Source organism: Pinus tabuliformis, chromosome Q (assembly GCF_031772625.1).
Source record: "Pinus tabuliformis cultivar Carrire ecotype Pingquan chromosome Q, CPIR1, whole genome shotgun sequence".
Taxonomy (NCBI): domain Eukaryota; kingdom Viridiplantae; phylum Streptophyta; class Pinopsida; order Pinales; family Pinaceae; genus Pinus; species Pinus tabuliformis.
This window is the reverse complement of record NC_142296.1, coordinates 94,906,915-94,929,196: the sequence shown is the minus strand read 5'-3', so window position 1 is coordinate 94,929,196 and position 22,282 is coordinate 94,906,915.

The following is a 22,282-nucleotide window of genomic DNA, read 5'->3' as shown; positions in this document are numbered from 1 at the left end:
CCTGCACAGTTTTTGTTTAGAAACAGAGCGCATAATACCTTTAGTAATAGTGCGCATGCACACTGTACTATATTGTCTACCTACGCATACTCTGAGAATTTTTGGAAAAATAGCTTTTCCTCTCATTAAAGTCTGAATTTTTTGTTTTTAAGGTTTCATTACATTTGTCTATGACTCTAGTCAGTCTCTGTGTGTTTGATCGAGTGTTGTGAAGGAGTTTTCTTGAGATTTGTCCGTTTTCAAGGATTGAAAGGTAGGGTTTCTCAAGAATTTGTGTTTTGATGAGATGTGCTTCTTGTGCTGCATTGAAAACAAGAGTCATTTTTATTCCAGTACTGAAGTTTAATCAGAATTACACTTTAAGCGTTGATTTCATAACATTCATTCAAGCATCTTCATTTTAAGGATTTTATTGGGTGTTTAGAATTTGATTTCATTTGCTATTTTCTCAAAGATTTCTCTCGGTTTCTTAACAATTTTTTCATGTTTTTTCTTTCATTGTGTCTGAGTGTTTATCGCCTTTGAGTGTCATTATTTTTTTATCTTTGGAATTTCACCCAATTTCCTTTACTTACACTTGATTGGTTCTTTAGTTGTATTAGTGAAGGGAAATAGTCTTGTTGTTCTTTCGCTGATTTTGGAATCATCTTGTGTTTGTTTTGAAGAATTCTCTTGCATAGATTACATTTGCATGGTTAGAATTCTCATTTCATGAACATAAATTGTGCATAGATTACATTTGCATAGTGTTCACGGAAATTGTGCATAGATTACATTTGCATAGTTTTCAGGGAAATTGTGCATAGATTACATTTTCATAGTTTTCAGGCAAATTATGCATAGATTACATTGCATGGTTTGCAACTTAGAGCTTTAAATTGCATTGAAAAACTAGAAGTGCTACATTTTGGAGTTAATATTTTAAAGAAGAACCTCTTTACTTACTCTAGCTTGAATTCATCGAAATGAAGAGATTACAAATTTCATATTTGATGCATTAGAGTTTTGAGTCAATTCATAATACCATTAGTTTCATGTCCATTTACCCTTTGAGTAAATAACAACTTAATAACACAACGTTAATAAAATTCATCTAGAATTTTTATTATTTTTTAGGGCTCTTTCCACCTACAGTAGCTTAAGTGTAGGGATTTGGAATAGGGAAGGAAGTAAACTTTCGAAAGCTACAAACAAATAATAGAATCTCGAGTTAGGGAGAGGAAATCCAATTATTTCAGTTTTTCTCTGGGAATCTCTTCTTGTACATGAGTTAATCACGAGATCATGTCAAATCTGGTGAAGTGATCATACCCACTTCATCGGCCTAGATATAGTGATTTGTCCATATTACAATGGTACTGAAAGGTACTTGGGGTCACTTGAAGAACCTCCAATTGATCATGTGGAGGAGCCTTCAAGGGGTTTGATCTTGTTACTTTTCCCTTGCATGTACGTTCGATCTACGACTATTCCCCCAGGTGAAATTGTTGTAATTGGTAAACTTAGTGACTATAATCCTAGGGCTCTACCTAAGGTGACAACAGAGGGAAGGTCTTGTTGTACATGGAACATATATTGACTAGACTCACTTGGACTTTTTGGAGGGTAACCTTCGCTCAAGATGGCAGCGAAGTTACTTGCACCAGATTGTTTCATTAAGCAGGTTGTCAAGGTAACTAGTTCCAAACACTCATATCTATAAAGCTTTTCACTTTGATCTCCGTGACATTGGATTTCATCACCAACTAGTAAATATTGATCTATGTGAAAGGTATGTTTGTATGGTTTGAATCCCTAGATTTCTTAGTGTGTGTTACTTTGTTTTTACTTTTTACAAGACCTTAGATGTGGATTGTGAATATTATTTAATTTTGATTATTGTAAACTTATTTGGATTGAATCTACCCATCCGGACGTTACTGACCAAAGAAACCCCATTAACGAGAATCCTAGTCCTTTTCCCAATCTTGGAAATGTCGGTCCTCCTTATATGGTTACATTGTCACTTCCTGGATTCACGATAGGTTTACCTGTATGGATTTTCTCAACTTCTTTAATTTTGAATACTCCAATTGTACCAGCTCAATTGGGTTTTTCACCTCAACTGAGTTCACCATCTCAACATCACCAACCTACTGTTGACTCTTTACCTTCTTCATCCAACATGTCCTCCCTTTCTTCTTCTTCTCTTGGTAAAAGCCTTGATGCTAGTAACTAGGTGACTAAGAAGAAGAAGAAAGGGAAGAAGAAGAAGAAGAAGCAAGATAATAAAGTATTCAACCAACCAACCATGTCCGTAAGTATTGGTAATATTGAGGGAACTTCTACAATGCATCATAAGCCAAAATACCCTTGCAAAATTTGTAAGGGTGACCACTTCCTTATCAATTGTCCTGGTATTCCTAAGGTTTTGGAAGTATGGTCAAATAATTCTCATCAACTTACTATTGATCCATCAACTAGTGATTCTCAGATTCTAGGGAAAAAGATTAAGGTCAGGTTTCCTTATAGGTTATGCAAAGGGACTCATCATAGTCACCTTTGCCCTCACATGGATGAAGCCTCATAATTGTTGGAAAAACTTATTGTTTCACAGCAACAACCAACAACTTCTAACTAATTACTGTGAACTTTCTCCCCCTCTACCGTCGATTAACGAAGTCATTGATCTAAATCCAAGTACGGATAATCTCACTCTTCCATTGGAGGGTGAAACATGTATCACTCAGGTTGATGGACTATTTATTGATCAAGTGGTCAAATTGATTCCATCTTCGGTTGATCCCACTCTCCCTTTAGAGAGTGAACTTCATACCGCTCATGTTCTTCATGTTACTTTAGATTATTCTACAAATTGGGGCATTTCATCTATTGTTTTTGAACCCCCTCCAAGTAATGAGGTTATTTCTTTTGATTGGAGTAGACTAACAGAACCTTGTCTTCCTTCTTCCACCCCTTTCCAAATCATTGTGAAGGATTATGGTAAGAATGTGTGACGCACAAATGTAGATGAAGGTGCTTCTGCTAGTATTTTATCCTCGACTGCTTGGCAAGCTTTGGGTTCCCTTCAGCTTGTGTCTGTTGCATAGAATCTGTTAGCTTTTAACAAAACTGTTAGTGAACCTTTACGGATCCTTCCTAAGTTACCCATTACTCTAGAAGGTAAAATTGTTTTTATTGATCTTATGGTAGTCTAAGGTCCCTTAGATTTCAATTTTCCCCTTGGGCGAGACTATGTCTACGCCATGAAAGTTATCGTATCGACACTCTTTCGTGTGAGGTCCTTCCCTCACAATGGAAACATTATGATGATTGATCAACTTTCATACATTGATCTTGCTTCGACTACTAGTTGTTAGAGTCAGTATTTTCATACTGCCATCAATGATCAAAAATCCTCTTTTTATATCATATTAGTGTCCCATGTTGAAATTTTTATCATTCCACCTAGGTCATCATGTAAAAATTTACTCACTAATGGTAGCCCAAGTTCAAACTCCCAAGCCCCTCTCAAAAAATAGATATTTGTTGGCCCGCCTTCATGTGTCTTGTTGAGCATAAATTCATTTTAAAGGCTCATGTCATCATGTCTTATGTCAGTGAAGTCCACCTGGAGCTTGGTCATTCAAGGTCCCATTAGGTCATTAGGGTTTCCAAGGTTCCAATTGTTAGGTTCCTATACCAATAGGTTTCATTTTTCATGATTGACAGTGGAAGTGCAAAATATGTTCATCTTTTCATGCTGCAAAGGTTCCATATTTTCTATATATAGAGACGGAATTAAAAAATGTAAAGAGGGTATGCCCTAAAAGAATTATCAAAGGGCAAAAAGAGTAAATTGGTCAGAAAAAATGATAAAAATGAACCCCAAAGAAAGACCAGGAAAGTGGCTAGTTCAAATACCACTGCTAGTTTGATGGATGGCCCAACAGTTCAATCTGGACCATGCCATGGTTTAAATTGCTTGTTCTAGACTAGAGAATGGATATCTGTCCAAACAGTTCAAGCTTGGCAGATGAGTAGCTAGGTAGAGAAATGAAGGAGCCCAACTGCTTAACCTGGGTCCTTGGAAGAGATAAGGGTAGATTTAGATAGGAGGGCAGTCAAAAGAAAAGAGGATAATCAGGGTCTGCAAGTCTAAGTGCACCCATGTAAAAAGAAGAAAAAATGTTAGGTGTAGGAGGCTGGGTAGGTAGTTTGAGGTTGCAGAAGCAAGGTTTGGATCGCCTGATGTATTATTAATCAGAGCTCATCTCATCAATCACAGAAAGGTCAAAGCAGTTGTCTAATGGCAGAATTCTGGTAGCATGTCTAACTCCCTTTCACCCTCCCCCTCAAAGTTTCTTACTAACACCCCCTTAAGGACTTTGGGATCTGCCCAACCAACCCTGCTTTCACTTCATTTTTGTAAAAACATTGAGTCAAGTTTGGCTTTCTCAATGAAAAGAAGCCACATTTCTTGTGTAAAAATCACTCTTCTACATTCCATTCACTTCCTATGACTAAGTTTCAGTACATAAACTTAGCCTCTCCCCTACTCCTTCACCTCACAAACTCATATTAACCTCTAATTCTATTATATAGCTCCCTAGTCACTTTCCCACCCCTATTACTACAAAAACTATATGAAATTCCAAAAAACATATTAAATATCCCACCCTATGGCATTATAGCCATATAATACAGTCCTAGGAAATAATAGTCCATCTGGGACTACTATTAACCCTTCCGCGTCCTAAACCTGGAATTAATCTAACCTCTCGTTAGGTTAATAACCTATACCTAATCCCTCACCCATCAAAACCTTATATTTCTACCGCTTCGCAATCATTTTCCCAAAGGTTAATGTTTATATGTTTTATTAAACATTAAATTATCATTTCCCCCCGCTTAAACCTAACCCGCAAAACCCACATTTCCAAAGTTTATGACCCCCCGTGGCGCATTTTTGTTTAAATAATATGGGTGGGTCCCGTCTGTTAGCGCTTGAAATTTCACCTCAGGCTGAGAAAGGCAAACTCCAAGGCAACATCAAACCACTTAGCCTCGTAGCTAGCCCTACGGGGCAGGAGAGGGCTCTCTCCGGTCTATCTCGGCAAAGATCTTCAACGGGCAGAGATAACCAATAAAGAACACTGATTTTAGGCTAGTAAACTGATAAAAAGGTTTTGATTTGCGATTTTTAGGGTTTCGGTGGAAAGTTGGGGAAAGGCAATTTTGGGTGCGGGGATTGGACACAGTTTTTGCAGGGGGTTCTTTGGGGCAAGGTAGGAGACTGTATTGATGCCTTTGAAAGATTTGGATGGATGAGAATGACTGGTGAGGAGCTAAGGAGAGCAAGCAATCACCTTGAATTCTCCTTAAACAGCTGAAAACATTGATATTAAGCAAACTTAAAGGCAGAGCATAGCAACCATGAATTCTACCTTAACACTTCATTTGCCTAATTTGCAGAAGAAAAAGTAAGAAGATGATTCACATAACAAACCTACAAGTACAAAGAGAAACACACCATCAATACATGTAACCACAGGAATCCCAAAAAGCACTGCAAAACCCTGGTCTTCCTTTGCCAAAAATTGCAGGGATACAATGAGTAATACAATAGAAGCTTTCTCCTTCAAGAGTCCAACCACGAAAATGACCAAGAAAGTACATAATATAGGCAATCTAACATCTTTCCTTGCCTCTAGGGGTCGAGCTCACTATCCTAGGAGCTGTTTCAACCAATTCTAAACTGAGCACTGAAAACTAGGCAGTCAAAACAACTTGCCTCTATAAGCTAGGAAACCAATTCATTCATTAAATTTTTGCCTATCTCATGAATGAATCTTCTAGAAGAGATAAATAAGTGTAAAAATATCATAAAATTACATCATTTACAACAAGGAAGATCAAAATCTACTCCAAAAAGTCAAATCCAGTCAAAACTGCGTTTTGTGTAGGTGAATTTCTGTGAAAACTACCCAACACGTCGCACCCTGATCCTGAACGCATTGCGCGCCTTTGGAGCTGCTTTTGAGGCACTTCCAGGTGTCCAAATGAGGCAAAAGTGGGCTTGTTGGAAAGGTCTGGATGTCTAATTTCTAACCCAAGTGGAATTTCTGAATTTGGTGGCCATTTTCCCCTCCAAAATTGCAATCTCCCAAGATTGCTTCCTGTGTGTCAAAAAGGTGGCAGAAAGTCATTTTTTGCTTGTTTTTTGACTTTCTGGAGGCCCAAAACTTGGTGAAATTTCTTGGCAATTTCTGAGCAAGTGTATCTTTGCATGACAAATCCAAAAATGCTGAGTTTTCCTGAAATGGAGTTTCCCATCGAAAGGGGTCGCGCACGGCGCACGACGTGTTGGTGGAGAAAACCTGTGTGTGGCACAAAAAATTCACAATTGACAAAATTTTCTCCAAATTTCTTGAAATTTGGGCTGGGAGTCCCCAATCAAGTACCATGCTCAGTCAAAGAGGCTTTGGCCAAAATTTGGAGTGGATCGCGCCTTTTCCGTCGTTTTAGTGCCTTGGCCATCCTCTTTGGATCTGGCGATTGTAATTTTGACATTTCTCTAAAACCATGACACATGTGCAAAAAGTGAAGGAGGTTTTTCTTCTTTGGCATGTTGTGGACAAAAACCTCTCTCAGTTTTCCAAAATTCATCTTTGATTGCTCTGAAACGGCTTTTGAGTGAAACTTATCCCGATGTGTGGAACAAGGGATTTTGTCGAAATGAAGCAAAATGAAGGGGATAAGAGGCTTCTAAATTCTTGGGGAAATTTTTGGAAGTAGGGAGGGATGTTAGGAAGCAGGGGTAAGTTGAATCTCAGAGATTGAGTGAGGGGAAGGGGTCCAAAAGGGCAAAACACAGGCCAAACCTAGAAAATTGCCAGGTTGTAACTAGAAACTAGGGTTTGTGCGAAAATGAGGAATTTGGCGGATCTAAGGGATGGGAAGCATTTAATAAGGTACTTTAAGGATAGGGGAAGGTGTATGAAAATCTGGATACAAGTTTTGCCGATGATTTGACCGTCCAAGAGAAATTGCCTTCAAAACCCTAGGAGAGGGAAATGACCTTACCTAGGCGCAATTGAAGCATGGATAAGCTGTAAAATGACCCTATGGAACTTGACATGATGATGAAAACCCTCTGAATGATGATAGGCTCAGCTGAATAGTGACATAGATTGGCATTTGGACAACTTTAGAAGGAGTGAAAGCAAACCCTAGATCTAATGCCTAGTGACCAAATTTTGCTTGAAAACTCTTTGAAATGACAAAATTTGACCTTGACACTCTGAGACCACTTTGTAAGAGCATATTTGATCACTGGAGGAAGGCTGGAAAGACTGACACTAACATTGGCTCCAATGGGGATGGTAGCTCCTTGGAGGTGCCAAGAACGGCAGATATTTGGGAGAGCAGACCAGCGCCTTATCCATGGGCAATGGAGTCAAAAACTCAAACTAAAATGCATGACTGAAAATTGATGACTCGGATGACACAAATTGACTCTCACTCAACTAAAAACTGACTCAATACTTAAACACAACCGACAAACTGGAAATGATGCTCAAAGTGGAGCTTATTCATCAAAACCTACTCTAACAGTTTCATTCATCACCTGAACAAGTGAAATGAAACAACCAGTACAACCAAGTAAGTATCCCATCTGTTGTTCGAATTCTCCGCAAGTGCTCACTTATGAACAACAAGAGAGAACTAATGAACGGCAACTCCCATGATAGCTTAGAAACAGATCCGTAGAATGATATGAATTCTCTATCCACCTCCAAAAACACTGCATAAGGATCTTGAAATTCAAGCACACTGGAACTTAGCTCATCCAATGGATTACTACTCTTTTCCTCATACCATGAATGCAAACTTTGATCTAAGCCTTGTGACGAGACCTCTGCTGAAAATGAGAAAGAAACCGGCTGCCGGATCAAATTCATATCAGCACATGTTTCAAGCTCACATGTAGTCAATGGAGAAAGACTTTGACTGCAAACCTCATCCAAAACATCAGCTATTGGATCATGAAAAACTTGAAAAGACTGCTGTAATGTATCCATTGAAAATGTATGACATCCTTCTAGCTGTTCATCTTTTTCTTGAGAGATTTTACGAAGATTCTTCCTTATAAACTGAAATGCTTCGAAACAAAAGGGTATAGAATCTTCCTGCATCATCAAATCATGTATTTCATCTTCCAAAGCTTCATCTGTAATATGCCCTTCAATTTCATTTGGTGGCTGCAAATCTGATGCTACAAGCTGCTCAAGAATTTTGTTATCTGTCTCATCCTCAACATTAACACTGAGAGATTGCTGATTTGTTATAGGCTGTTCATTTGAAGATTTACTATGCAATTTACCCTTCAAAAACAGAATGGTACGGATTCACCTTGAATCATTAAATCATGTGTGTCCACTTCCAAGTCTTCAGCTGCAACTTGACAATCAATGGCTTTCGGGGGTTGCAAATCTGAATATGAGAAGTCTTGAACAAAATTTTCATTGCTCTCAAGATGATTCAAATCAAGACTTGTTGACATTTGATTTCTGATTGCATGGTAGTTATCTCTGATGAACTGAAACGAATCAAAACAAAAAGGCAAAGATCCTTCACTTACTTCAAACTTTGATGCACTTTCCTCATCATTGTCATAGCTGCTATGCATCATTTGATCATTGTACTCAAGCTGTTGTAAGTGAACTTCTTCCTCCTCCCACAAACTAGCTGCTGATTTGTCTACAAGATTAGCTTCTGTTTGGAGAACATAATCATCATCATACTGATCAAACTGAGGCAAATCATCGGTATAAAACATATCATCAAGCATGCAGGTCATATCAACAGTGCTTTCTTCGCCAAGGTGATCTACAAAACAATCATTATCAGATCTATAACAATTGGGATAAGAAACAAAATGTTTTGGATCAGCAACTTGTTCTTCTTCAATCAGCGCGCCATGGGCTTGAACATCATAATCATTCCTTGCGTGGATCTTGTCCATCATCTTTTCCATTGCACTTACCAAAATGTCAAGCTTTACCTCTAGAGATGTCGATTTTTCCGGATCTATGTTTTTCATCTCTTCTTCCTTCAACCTTGCCCTTCGGATCAGCAGATGAGCCTCTACATTTACTGCACTGTTTTGCATCTTGTGAAGTGTTGCAATATCCCTTTCTCTCATCTGAAACTCCATCTCCGGATCAAAGGCACCCAGATAGTGCAAGAGAGTCGATCTAGGAGTAGGTCTTATATCAACTGGCATCGAATAATAAACTTGGTTAAATCTGGCTGAAAACTGTTGTACTGTCTCCCCTGGCAATCTTTTCAGCTGGTTATACTCTTCTACAATCAACAAAAGGTTCTGCCCAATCATCCACCTATCGAGAAAAACTTTGACAAACTGCTGGAAATTTGAAATGCTTGCATCAGGCAGGGTTTTGAACCAACTCTTCACTTTAGCTTGCAAAGAAAGAGCAAAAAGCCTTAGACTGACATCTTCTTCATCAACTTCAAAAAGATCTAGAAAAGACTCAAAATTCTGCACATGTTGCTCAGCGTTGACATTCTTACATTCACCATCAAACCTCGGCAAGTATAGATCATAGTTTTTGGGGAAAGGATGGAGAACAGAAGGTAAAACAAGAGGTTTATACCGATCTGGAATTTTACAAGGTGTAGGGGTATGTACAGTAGGTATAGAATCGGTCTTGGTCTTTTGAGGCTCATCAATTTGAAGATGGTCATCACAAAATTCGGAAAAAGGAACCTGATCAAGCTCAAAGGCATGCAAATCTTTGGTTTTCACACTTTTCAAAGGGAAGGAGTCAAATGCAGGCCTGGGATCTTTTCTCAAGCATAGTATACTTTGCAACGCAGTCTTGACATTCTTGGGAAAAGAGAAGAAATAATTTATGACAAAGAACAAAATGTCTTGGATGAAATTCCAACTCGAATACCTGATCTGTCCATGTCGTCCTTTCATGTTTTTGCTGGTCGGGATCATCCTCCAGTGGAGTCTTTGGATCTGATCTCGAAACTGATTTAGAGTCGCCAAGTGAATGATTCCAGCCTTTCAAGTGTCTGATCGGTGTCCACCATCAACTATCAGATCTAAACTTGATACATGTACTAGGGTAATTAACAAGTTAAATGTCACGTTTACAAGCTAGACCGGAGATTGACTGAAGCAGCATTTATCTACTTCTGCTAATGCAAAGCAAAAGCGTTTCAAAGGCTACCTGGCATAACTTCAGGCTCCGTCTGTAGCTTATAAAACAAATGACATCAACCAGAAAACCATTTGTTCTTCCCCAGTATGGTCGCCAATATGTTAGCGCTTGAAATTTCACCTCAGGCTGAGAAAGGCAAACTCCAAGGCAACATCAAACCACTTAGCCTCGTAGCTAGCCCTACGGGGCAGGAGAGGGCTCTCTCCGGTCTATCTTGGCAAAGATCTTCAACGGGCAGAGATAACCAATAAAGAACACTGATTTTAGGCTAGTAAACTGATAAAAAGGTTTTGATTTGCGATTTTTAGGGTTTCGTTGGAAAGTTGGGGAAAGGCAATTTTGGGTGCGGGGATTGGACACAGTTTTTGCAGGGGGTTCTTTGGGGCAAGGTAGGAGACTGTATTGATGCCTTTGAAAGATTTGGATGGATGAGAATGACTGGTGAGGAGCTAAGGAGAGCAAGCAATCACCTTGAATTCTCCTTAAACAGCTGAAAACATTGATATTAAGCAAACTTAAAGGCAGAGCATAACAACCATGAATTCTACCTTAACACTTCATTTGCCTAATTTGCAGAAGAAAAAGTAAGAAGATGATTCACATAAAAACCTACAAGTAAAAAGAGAAACACACCATCAATACATGTAACCACAGGAATCCCAAAAAGGACTGCAAAACCCTGGTCTTCCTTTGCCAAAAATTGCAGGGATACAATGAGTAAAACAATAGAAGCTTTCTCCTTCAAGAGTCCAACCATGAAAATGACCAAGAAAGTACATAATATAGGCAATCTAACATCTTTCCTTGCCTCTAGGGGTCGAGCTCACTATCCTAGGAGCTGTTTCAACCAATTCTAAACTGAGCACTGAAAACTAGGCAGTCAAAACAACTTGCCTCTATAAGCTAGGAAACCAATTCATTCATTAAATTTTTGCCTATCTCATGAATGAATCTTCTAGAAGAGATAAATAAGTGTAAAAATATCATAAAATTACATCATTTACAACAAGGAAGATCAAAATCTACTCCAAAAATTCAAATCCAGTCAAAACTGCGTTTTGCTAAGCTGTAGGTGAATTTCTGTGAAAACTGCCCAACACGTCGCGCCCTGATCCTGAACGCGTCGCGCGCCTTTGGAGCTGCTTTTGAGGCACTTCCAGGTGTCCAAATGAGGCAAAAGTGGGCTTGTTTAAAAGGTCTGGATGTCTACTTTCTAACCCAAGTGGAATTTCTGAATTTGGTGGCCATTTGCCCCTCCAAAATTGCAATCTCCCAAGACTGCTTCCTGTGTGTCAAAAAGGTGGCAGAAAGTCATTTTTTGCTTGTTTTTTGACTTTCTGGAGGCCCAAAACTTGGTGAAATTTCTTGGAAATTGCTGAGAAAGTGTATATTTGCATGAAAAATCCAAAAATGCTGAGTTTTCCTGAAATGGAGTTGCCCATCGAAAGGGTCGCGCGCGGCGCGCGACGTGTTGGTGGAGAAAACCTGTGTGTGGCACAAAAAATTCACAATTGACAAAATTTTCTCCAAATTTCTTGAAATTTGGGCTGGGAGTCCCCAATCAAGTACCATGCTCAGTCAAAGAGGCTTTGGCCAAAATTTGGAGTGGATCGGGCCTTTTCCGTCGTTTTAGTGCCTTGGCCATCCTCTTTGGATCTGGCGATCGTAATTTTGACATTTCTCTAAAACCATGACACCTGTGCAAAAAGTGAAGGAGGTTTTTCTTCTTTGGCATGTTGTCGACAAAAAAATCTCTCAGTTTTCCAAAATTCATCTTTGATTGCTCTGAAACGGCTTTTGAGTGAAACTTATCCCGATGTGTGGAACAAGGGATTTTGTCGAAATGAAGCGAAATGAAGGGGATAAGAGGCTTCTAAATTCTTGGGGAAATTATTGGAAGTAGGGAGGGATGTTAGGAAGTAGGGGAAAGTGGAATCTCAGAGATTGAGTGAGGGGAAGGGGTCCAAAAGGGCAAAACACAGGCCAAACCTAGAAAATTTCCAGGTTGTAGCTAGAAACTAGGGTTTGTGCGAAAATGAGGAATTTGGCGGATCTAAGGGATGGGAAGCATTTAATAAGGTACTTTAAGGATAGGGGAAGGTGTATGAACATCTGGATACAAGTTTTGCCGATGATTTGACCGTCCAAGAGAAATTGCCTTCAAAACCCTAGGAGAGGGAAATGACCTTACCTAGGCGCAACTAAAGCATGGATAAGCTGTAAAATGACCCTATGGAACTTGACATGATGATGACAACCCTCTGAATGATGATAGGCTCAGCTGAATAGTGACATAGATTGGCATTTGGACAACTTTAGAAGGAGTGAAAGCAAACCCTATATCTAATGCCTAGTGACCAAATTTTGCTTGAAAACTCTTTGAAATGACAAAATTTGACCTTGACACTCTGAGACCACTTTGTAAGAGCATATTTGATCACTGGAGGAAGGCTGGAAAGACTGACACTAAAACCGTCCCTAACCCCCGTCACCTTACCTGTGCCGCCAACCGTCAGATTGTGCGCACCCCAGATCAACGGTGGGCGGTCGTTTTGAGCCCCCGATCAGCGGGAGGTTAACATCCGGGGGATGGGCGGTATCCCTGTCGTACCCCCGCCACGTGTCGACCGCCCGGCGTGTTCGGAGGCCCCTCCCCCAATACCACCTGTGCTCAAATGTGGTGCAGGGAAAACTGGATACCACCCTCTGTCCCTTGACGTCAGCAATCATGTCAACTGTGACGTCACCATTGCGTCCTACACAAGCAGCAGTGACCCCTCCTATTATTCCAGCAACTACAACAGCTACATATGCTACAGCGGCAACAACAACAGCTCCTGAGTCTAACATGAGCATGGATGAATTGACCAAAGCTGTCAAGGAACTAGAGCTTCAGGCAACAGAGATAAAAGAGGCCAAGGAAAAGTTGGCCAACCTAGAAGGAAAATATGATAAGTCCAAAATGACAGTGGCAGAAAAAACAAGGGAAATTAAGGCCTTAAGTGAGAAAATAAAGGCCTTGGAGGAGGAGCTAACTTTGGACAAGACACTAGCTGAAATAAAGAGGATTCTGTGGGCCAAGATTAATCAATCAATCACTGACCAGTGGCGGTCAATTCAGGCCATACATGAACAAATGGATTTAATTGGCCTAGCTCAGTTTGAAAATTAGAGAGCCAGAGCAGCATTGGGAACCATGCCTAAACAGGCCAACAAAATGATTAATTTTTTGAATCATCAAACTAAGGAAGAGATGGCAGCAATGCAAATTATGAATAGGATGGAGGCCATACTCACAACAAGGAAGGTGCTAACTTTGAGAGGTTTTGTATAGACACTGGAAAGAAAGTGTTAAGAGATGCAAAGGGACATAGATGATTTTAAGTTGAAACTTGCAGCATTACGAAGCAAAGGTTTTCCCAGCTTGTTGACCAGTACTGGAAGATTGTTAACACGTGAGCAATATGCCACCAAAGTGAACAACTATGTCACAAATCAACTTACTACATCCTCAAGCTCTACAGCAGAGGCGGGGCCACCTTCTGGGCAGAATCTCTATGATAAGTTGGAAAAAAAAAAAATTATTTAACATGAAATTAATCATTTGTTTGAGATGCCACCCAACTATTATAGGTATACAGAGGCCGATGAAACACTCATCAAAATACAAAAGCATCAATTACCTCCCGAGGATTGGTGGCAGGCAATGCTGGCCATTTTGCCCAGGTAATTTCAGTTTTGCCCCTTTTTATTATTTCAAATCTCAGTCAGCTATGAGTCAGCAAAATGAGGCATGAAAGCACCAGACAGAGCGGTTAAGGAACAGGCAGAGCAGGTTGGAGCAGTGACAAAGCAAAGAGATGGGACGGCAAGCCCAAAAGACCGCAGATTTTAAAAGCGCAGCCCAACCGACTCAATTGGACTCAAAAGTCAATTTTCTCTGACAGAATGAACAACTGTTATATTCATGTTTACTACAGCATTTAATCTTTCAGCTACTATCCCTTAAGAGTTGGCGAAGAAGTTATGAGCTATTAACTTATCATCTAGATGTTTTTTTTATCTTGTTTTTGTATATATACCTCCCCACAGAACGTATTTGGGGTTGGTTGGTTGATAATTTCTCTCCAGACTTGCGCTGTATTATTTTGAAAGCTTCTATAATCAAAGATTGCTGGAATGTTTGGATGAAGAACTATATGTTGTGTTAATTAATGGCTGAAGAGTGACTGCGGAATTCCTGTGCTACTACATGGCTCAATAAGTGTTTTCTTACCACTGTTTATTGTTTAATATATGTTTATGCCACCATTGTATTATCATCTAATTAGCAAGAAAGAAGAATAGCTTAGGCTTTGCTTAACTGCACTCTATGCTCAGTTCCTGTTATTCCTATATGTTTTCTTCATAAATGGTTATGAATATGCATACTTAAATGATCATGTTTACACTGTTTCTTTCACATATGACTGTTATTTAGGAATTCTTGACTGCTCCTAGATAAACTTTCATTCACCCTCACTCTATCAGCTAGATGAAAGATTCTTAGTTGCCTTTCATCTCTGACCTTCATTACATCTTTATTCCAGCCTAATATTGTTCTATGTGTAACTATCCTGCTCTGTATTCCTCTTGTGACCAAGAAAACGCAACAGCAAGCCCTAATCCATGACTCCATGCCCAATGGTTTGAACTTCTTACCCTATACATCCCAACTCTGCTTGAAAACATCATCCTTCCCACCAAAATCAAAACAAAACCCATGTACACCATAACTCGCCTAAAATCAACCCAAAACAAAGCTAAATCATTAAGAGAGAGCCCTCTCTGGGTGCAAGTGGGCTAGAACCTGCAGTCCAAAGATTGGTTAGTGGTTACCTCGGCCATATCCCTTAAGGAGCCAAGGGACAACCTGAGTGCTAACATAATGGCTACTCCACTGGGGACACAGCGAATTTTTCAATTGTTGTCTATTCTTTAAAACTACAGATGAAGCCTGAATGTCAGCCAGGAAGCCTTTGAAACTGTTCTTGCTTTGCATTTACAGGAGTAAATAAAAGCTGCTTCAGTCAATCTTCATGCTAGTTTTAAGCTGCAGATAGCTGTTCCAAAATTTGATCAGTTCCTTGCTAATTCTAAAAGCATTCCCAGAAAATACCAAAACAAATTCGGAAGCTGGCTCCTAAGAAGAAAACTCGTTATACTAGGTCAAATCCTGACCCAGACCCTCCAGCTGTTTTTGACAATCCTAATTTAATCCCAAAAATTCTTAGGAAACAAGAGGAACAAGAAGATCTTGCTGATTCCAACCCTGAAGCAGTTCAGCAAAGTTATATTCCAACCCCTGCTAAACCTTCAGTCCATCCTCACATTGCTCCCTCTTCTCCTTCTTCCTCATCCACCTCTCAAAGCATATTCTCCACACCTTCATCTTCTGCACAAATTTCCGTTGATGTCCCTATTGTTCCAGTTGTTCCATTCCTTCCTGTTGTCCCATTTATCCCTGTAAATATGGCAAATCGTTATGCCCCTTTACAGCTACCTGGAAATCCTGGGGCTATGCCTCAGGACTACCAAAGTAAGATCACTTATTTTGATGGTGCCGGCACATATACTGCCTTACAGCATACCAAGAAAATGCAAGACTACTTTGAAAATTATGAGATAGATGATGATGATGTGAGAATGAAAATTTTTGTCCAAAGTTTAACAGGTGAAGTAAGGACTTGGTTCAGAGCACTTGCTGCAAATTCCATAGCCAATCCGGATGCTCTTTACCAAGCCTTCCTCAACAGATGGGAAAAGAAAAAAGACCCACTGCATATCTTATCTGAGTATGACAACATAAAAAGAGGCCCACAAGAAACTATCCTAGATTATTGTGCTAGATTCAATAATTTTTACAATGCCATCCCTCAAAACCTTAGACCTCCACCTGATTTAGCCTTAATCAAATTCCCTGATGGATTTGATTCTGACATGGCATATCAACTGAGGGAAAGAGCCCCTCCAACCTTAGCAGACATGCAAAACATAGCTGTTAGTGTAGAGGCAAACCTAATTGCTAAAAGAAATAGGGCAAGAGCTGAAAGAAGAACTACTTTCAAGGAGGAACCTTCAGCATTCGAACAGAAATTGGATGCAATAATCAAAGGTGTGGACAGACTTGGGGATAGGGTGGAAACCATCGAAAGAAAGTCATCATGGGAAGGTCAACCAAGCATTGCTAGAAACCCAAATTTTAGAAAGAATCAAAATCCAAATGTTGGAAGGGCTGGTCCCCATCAGAACATTAGACCTCATTTTCAAGAAAAATATGCTGAGGCATCAACATCTAGTGAACCAACCGAGGACCCTCACATCAACTTAATGGGTTTGGACAGTGAACATCAGGTCTTTCTAACACAAGAGGATCAAGAGGCCCATAATTGCAATCAATTTCAAACCAAATCAAGAGAGTCATTTGACTTTAGGGAAGGCTATGATGCGGCAGTTTATGAGGTACATAAACAGTATAAACTAAGGAGTAGAACCATAGATGTGCCTGAACCGACCAAACCTAAGGATAATAAACAGCCAAAAAAGACAAAAGACAAGGTTGTTCTCCCAGAATCCTCTAATAAAACAAACCCACACCCAAGAGAAATCACTGTGGAGGATATATCAGATGTACAGCCCTCTACAAATCAGCCATCTTTATCCCTCCCCTCAAAAGAAAGTTCAAACAACATTCCTGAAAATAAATTCAAAACTGATTCAATTCAAAATCATACCCATGATGAAGAAAAGGTTACTGAAAATTCAGCTGAAAAGGAAAAATCTGTTGCCCATAATGCAAAGACTCAGATAGAAAAACCCTTCAACTTGGAAATAGAAATAAGTAAGCTGAAGATAGATGTTCCTCTTTCTGAACTGGCCAAACATGAAGTGTATAGACAGCAAATCAATAGGTCACTCCAAATACCAGACAACAGGGATGCTCTAAATGTTCTAGATGATCAACCTGAATTACTTTTTGGTCCTAAAGTTAATGGAAAGATAGCAAATGGAGGAGTCCCACCTTTTTATGTTAGTTTAAACATTCATGACAAAGTGTTACACAATGCAATGTTTGATTCCGGGGCTTCCCATAACCTAATGCCTAAGTCCGTGATGGAAAAACTAGACCTAGACATCACAAGACCATACAAAGATTTATTCTCGTTTGATTCTAGTTAGGTCAGGTGTCTAGGCCTAATCAAAGATCTTTGTGTTTCCCTGGTCCAATACCCAACCAAAACAATTATGATGGATGTGGTGGTAGCTGACATTCCACCCAAGTACAGTATGCTTTTATCCAGATCTTGGGGGGCCAAACTCCAAGGATCTTTGCAACTAGACATGTCCTATGCCACTATTTCAGTCTTTGGGCAACCGAAGAGATTATACCGTGAAACACTAATGAAATATGTGGTGAGTAGTCAAGAAAAGCCCCAAAACTTCCCCATCTACTCTATGCATTCGGACATGGATTCATTCATTTTATATAATGCTGATATGTGTACCAAAACTGATGCCAAATTACTAATAGCAGCACAGACAGAGGGTTTAAATGAACAATCTGCTGCTCAAAATCAAAAAACTTTTGATATGATTGATACAACAAAGGGAAATGACACATCAAATCACTTACAAGAACCCAATCTGCCCATGGTGCAACTTTCTAAAACTCTCAATGCAAACCTTGACCATGAAACCTTATGGTATTTAGAGTTTGATGGCTCTGTAAACAAGTTAGGAGCAGGGGCAGGGGTTTGGATTCATAACATGCAGAATAACCAGGCTGAAGGTCATGCATATAGGTTAAACTTTCGATGCACAAACAATATGGCCGAGTACGAAGCCCTTTTGTTAGGTCTCAAACTCATCAAAAATCTAGGTGCAACCAAAGTCTCAATTCTAGGGGATTCAGATCTGATCATACAGTAGATGAAGGGAAATTTTGTCACAAATGATCTGAGATTGAGAGCTTACAGAGGGGCAGCCATTCAAATACTTGATACTTTCTCAGAATCTCAGTTAACTGAAATTTCCAGAAATCTCAATTTACATGCACATAGCCTGGCAACCTTTGCCAGCACTTGCAAGCTACCTTTAGAACCGAACCACCATTTCACTGCTGAAATCAAACATAGACCTGTTGTCCCTGATAATGTTAAAAATTGGCAGATCTTTGAAAATGATACACAGATAAATAACTTCCTCACTTTGAAGGAGGAATTCTCCAACATGAACATTGATACAAGCACTGTGGACGACCAACAACAAAAGCACAAAATTGAACAAAACATATCTGCTGAAACAGCAAATCTGATTTTGCATCCAACCACTTTTAATGACAGCAATGTACAGGAGCTGAAGCAAACAGATTTTGGTGAAATAGCTGAGGCAGAAGCTGAAGTAATTGATCTTAAAGACAATTTTTTGCCCATAGGTTTAACCCCTTTGGAGGATTTGTTTGATTCAAATGATATTTCCAGGAAGCCAAAAATGCAACCACTGAATGCTGAAATTGAGGACTGCAACATTGGAACCACAGAAATTCCCAAAATGGTAAAACTATCCAAGGCATTACCAGCTGATCAGAAGTTGAAATACATTGAATTGTTCAAAGAGTTCCAAGATATCTTTGCCTGGAGTTATGAGGACCTCAAGTCCTATGATACTTCAGTCGTCCAACACACTATACCTTTGAAAGAAAATCAAAAACCTTTTAAACAGAAGCTTAGGAGAGTGAGTCCCATCCTCCTTCCCCTGATTGAAAAAGAAGTTAAACGTATGTATGAAGTAGGAATCATTGCTCCAATCAGGTTCTCAGAGTGGATTTCAAATCTAGTGCCTACTAGGAAGAAGACGAGAGAGATTAGATTGTGTGTTGACCTAAGGAATTTGAACAAAGTCTCTCTCAAAGACCATTACCCCTTACCAAAAATGGATCATATCCTACAAAGGGTAGTGGGAGCCTCTAGGATCTCATTATTAGATGGATTTTCTGGATTCAACCAGATTTTAGTACACCCAGATGATCAAGACAAAACTGCCTTTACAACACCTTGGGGAACTTTTAAATATGTCAAAATGCCTTTTGGGCTTAAGAATGCAGGGGCCACTTTCCAAAGAGCAATGGACATAGCCTTTGCCAAAGAAATCCATGATTTCCTTGTAGTCTACCTTGATGATCTCACTGCCTTTTCAAAATCAGATCAGGAACACTTAGAACATTTAAGGCAAGTGTTTCTCATTTGCAGAAAATATGGCATATCTTTGAATCCAAAGAAATCACTGTTTGGCCTAGAGGAGGGCAAGCTCCTAGGTCATATAATCTCAAAATATGGCATTAGGATCGACCCAGACAGAATTCAAGCTATCCTTCAAGTGCCTCATCCGAGAAACATCAAAGAACTACAAGGCTTCTTAGGGAAGATCAAATTCTTGAGAAGATTCATTCCTAATCTGGTTGAGCTCATAAGACTATTAAACAATATGTTGAAAAAGGATTCTAAGGTCAAATGGACCATGGAAGCTAAACAAGCCTTTGAGGATATCAAAAGAGCTTTGACAAACACACCAGTCCTCACAAGTCCTAGGTTTGATAAGGATTTCATCATTTTTTCCTTTGCATCTGAGCATACAATTGCTGTTGTCCTATTACAAAAATATGACCAAGGGTGTGAGAAGCCCATTGCATTTTTCAGCAAAGCCCTTAGAGATGCTCCCTTAAAATATCAGATTATGGAAAAGCAAGTTTATGCCTTGGTAAAGGCCATTAAAGATTTCAGAATTTACATTTTATACTCTCATGTGATTGCCTATGTCCCAAATGTTGTGGTTAAGGACATTTTAACCCAAGAAGGAATTGAAGGCAAAAGGGGCAAATGGATTTCCAATATCTTAGAATATGACATTGAAATCAAGCCTACAAAATTGATAAAAGGAGAAGGGCTAGCCAAACTAATGACTGAAACCAATTTCCAAGCCCTTGATATCAATGAACTGGACAACGAAGAGGAGATGGTGACTCCACAGATCAATCAAGCCTTTTTACAATCTCCCTGGTATGCTGACATATGTTTTGTATTGTTAAACCTGCAAGCTCCCCCAGGGTTGTCCAGAACTAAGAAAAGATTCTTGAAAATGAAGGCATCAAAGTTTTGTATCATAGACAATATTTTGTTTTGGAAAAATCATGAAGGTATTTTGCTTAATTGCCTAACATTGGATGAAACTAACAATGTCCTCAAGGAATTTCATGCAGGTGACTGTGGAGGACACTTATACTGGAAATCAACAGCTGATAAAATCCTAAGGGCTGGATTTTATTGGCCCTCCTTGTTTGCTGATGTGAAAAAATTTGTAATGAGTTGCCATAAGTGCCAAATCTTTGAAGGCAAGAGAAAGTTGTTACCTTTACCCCTCAAACCTATCTCAACTGAAAGACCATTCCAACAATGGGGTTTATACTTCATTGGTGATCTCCACCCTTCATCCTCTGGCCAACATAGGTGGATTTTGACTGCCACTGACTATTTTACCAAATGGATAGAAGCCATCCCTTGCAGGCAAGCTAATGATTCAATCATCATCCAATTCTTAGAAACCAACATCTTGTCCAGGTTTGGCTGTCCAGAAAAAATTATTACAGACAATGCCGCTGCATTCAAATCCAAAAGAATGATCAACTTTTGCCACAAATATCACATGACCTTGGGCCATTCCACAGCTTATTACCCTCAAGGCAATGGCCTAGCTGAGTCCTCCAATAAAAGCCTCATCAACATCATCAAAAAGGTCTTGGAGGAGAACAAAAAGAATTGGCATAAGAAGCTGATAAATGCACTGTGGGCAGACAGATTGACCACTAAGAGATCCATTGGTACAAGTCCATATGAACTGGTTTATGGAATGGAGGCAAGATTCCCTTCATCTTTGGGAATCCCTGTAATCAAATTGTTGCAGGAAATACAAGCTAAGCCTAATGATATACAAAGAAGGATCAATCAAATTATACACTTGCAACAAACAAGAGAAGAAGTATATCAGAGAACCCAAGTCCTGCAAGATAACTTCAAGAAGATCTTTGACAAAAGAACCAAGGCTGAAGATTTCTTCATAGGAAACAAAGTGCTGAGATGGGATTCTAGAAGGGAGGACAAAGGGAAACATGGCAAATTTGATTTCTTGTGGAAGGGACCTTATGTCATTTATGTTGTACAAGGTAATAATACCTATTTTCTGAAAAGTTTGGATGGCTCAAATACTGAGGAAGGCCCAGTCAATGGGCGAATGCTCAAGCACTAATTTGATTCCATGTAATCAGCATAACACCACTATGTATTGTACATAAATATTTGTATTTCCAACAATTTTTTATTTACAGCGGTTAGATAAGGAACTAAAGGCAGCAAAGTTTGAAGAAAAGAAGGGAACTATTGCACCATTTTTTATATACATTCTGAGTCTACCATAAGAAACCAAGAAAAGCACTCGTGAAGGCTAAAAATGATGATGAATGCTCAGAGAAACCAGCAAAGACAGAGCTGTAATTTTGCACAGCAGAGCAGCTCACAGGATACTTCATACAAGTTACAAAGATTCAGATCAATGCTCTTTAAGACAAGGAAGGTTCAGACTCCAGCTAGAATTGAAAGATAAGGCAATCTGACCTGTTGTTCTTGGATTTTCACCTAGAAAAGCCATCCCCAAGTGGAGCCATTGTTAGGTTCCTATACCAATAGGTTTCATTTTTCATGATTGACAGTGGAAGTGCCAAATATGTTCATCTTTTCATGCTGCAAAGGTTCCATATTTTTTATATACAGAGACAGAATTAAAAAATGTAAAGAGGGTATGCCCTAAAAGAATTATCAAAGGGAAAAAAGAGTAAATTGGTCAGAAAAAATGATAAAAATGAACCGCAAAGAAAGACCAGGAAAGTGGCTAGTTCAAATACCACTGCTAGTTTGATGGATGGCCCAACAGTTCAATCTGGACCATGCCATGGTTTAAAT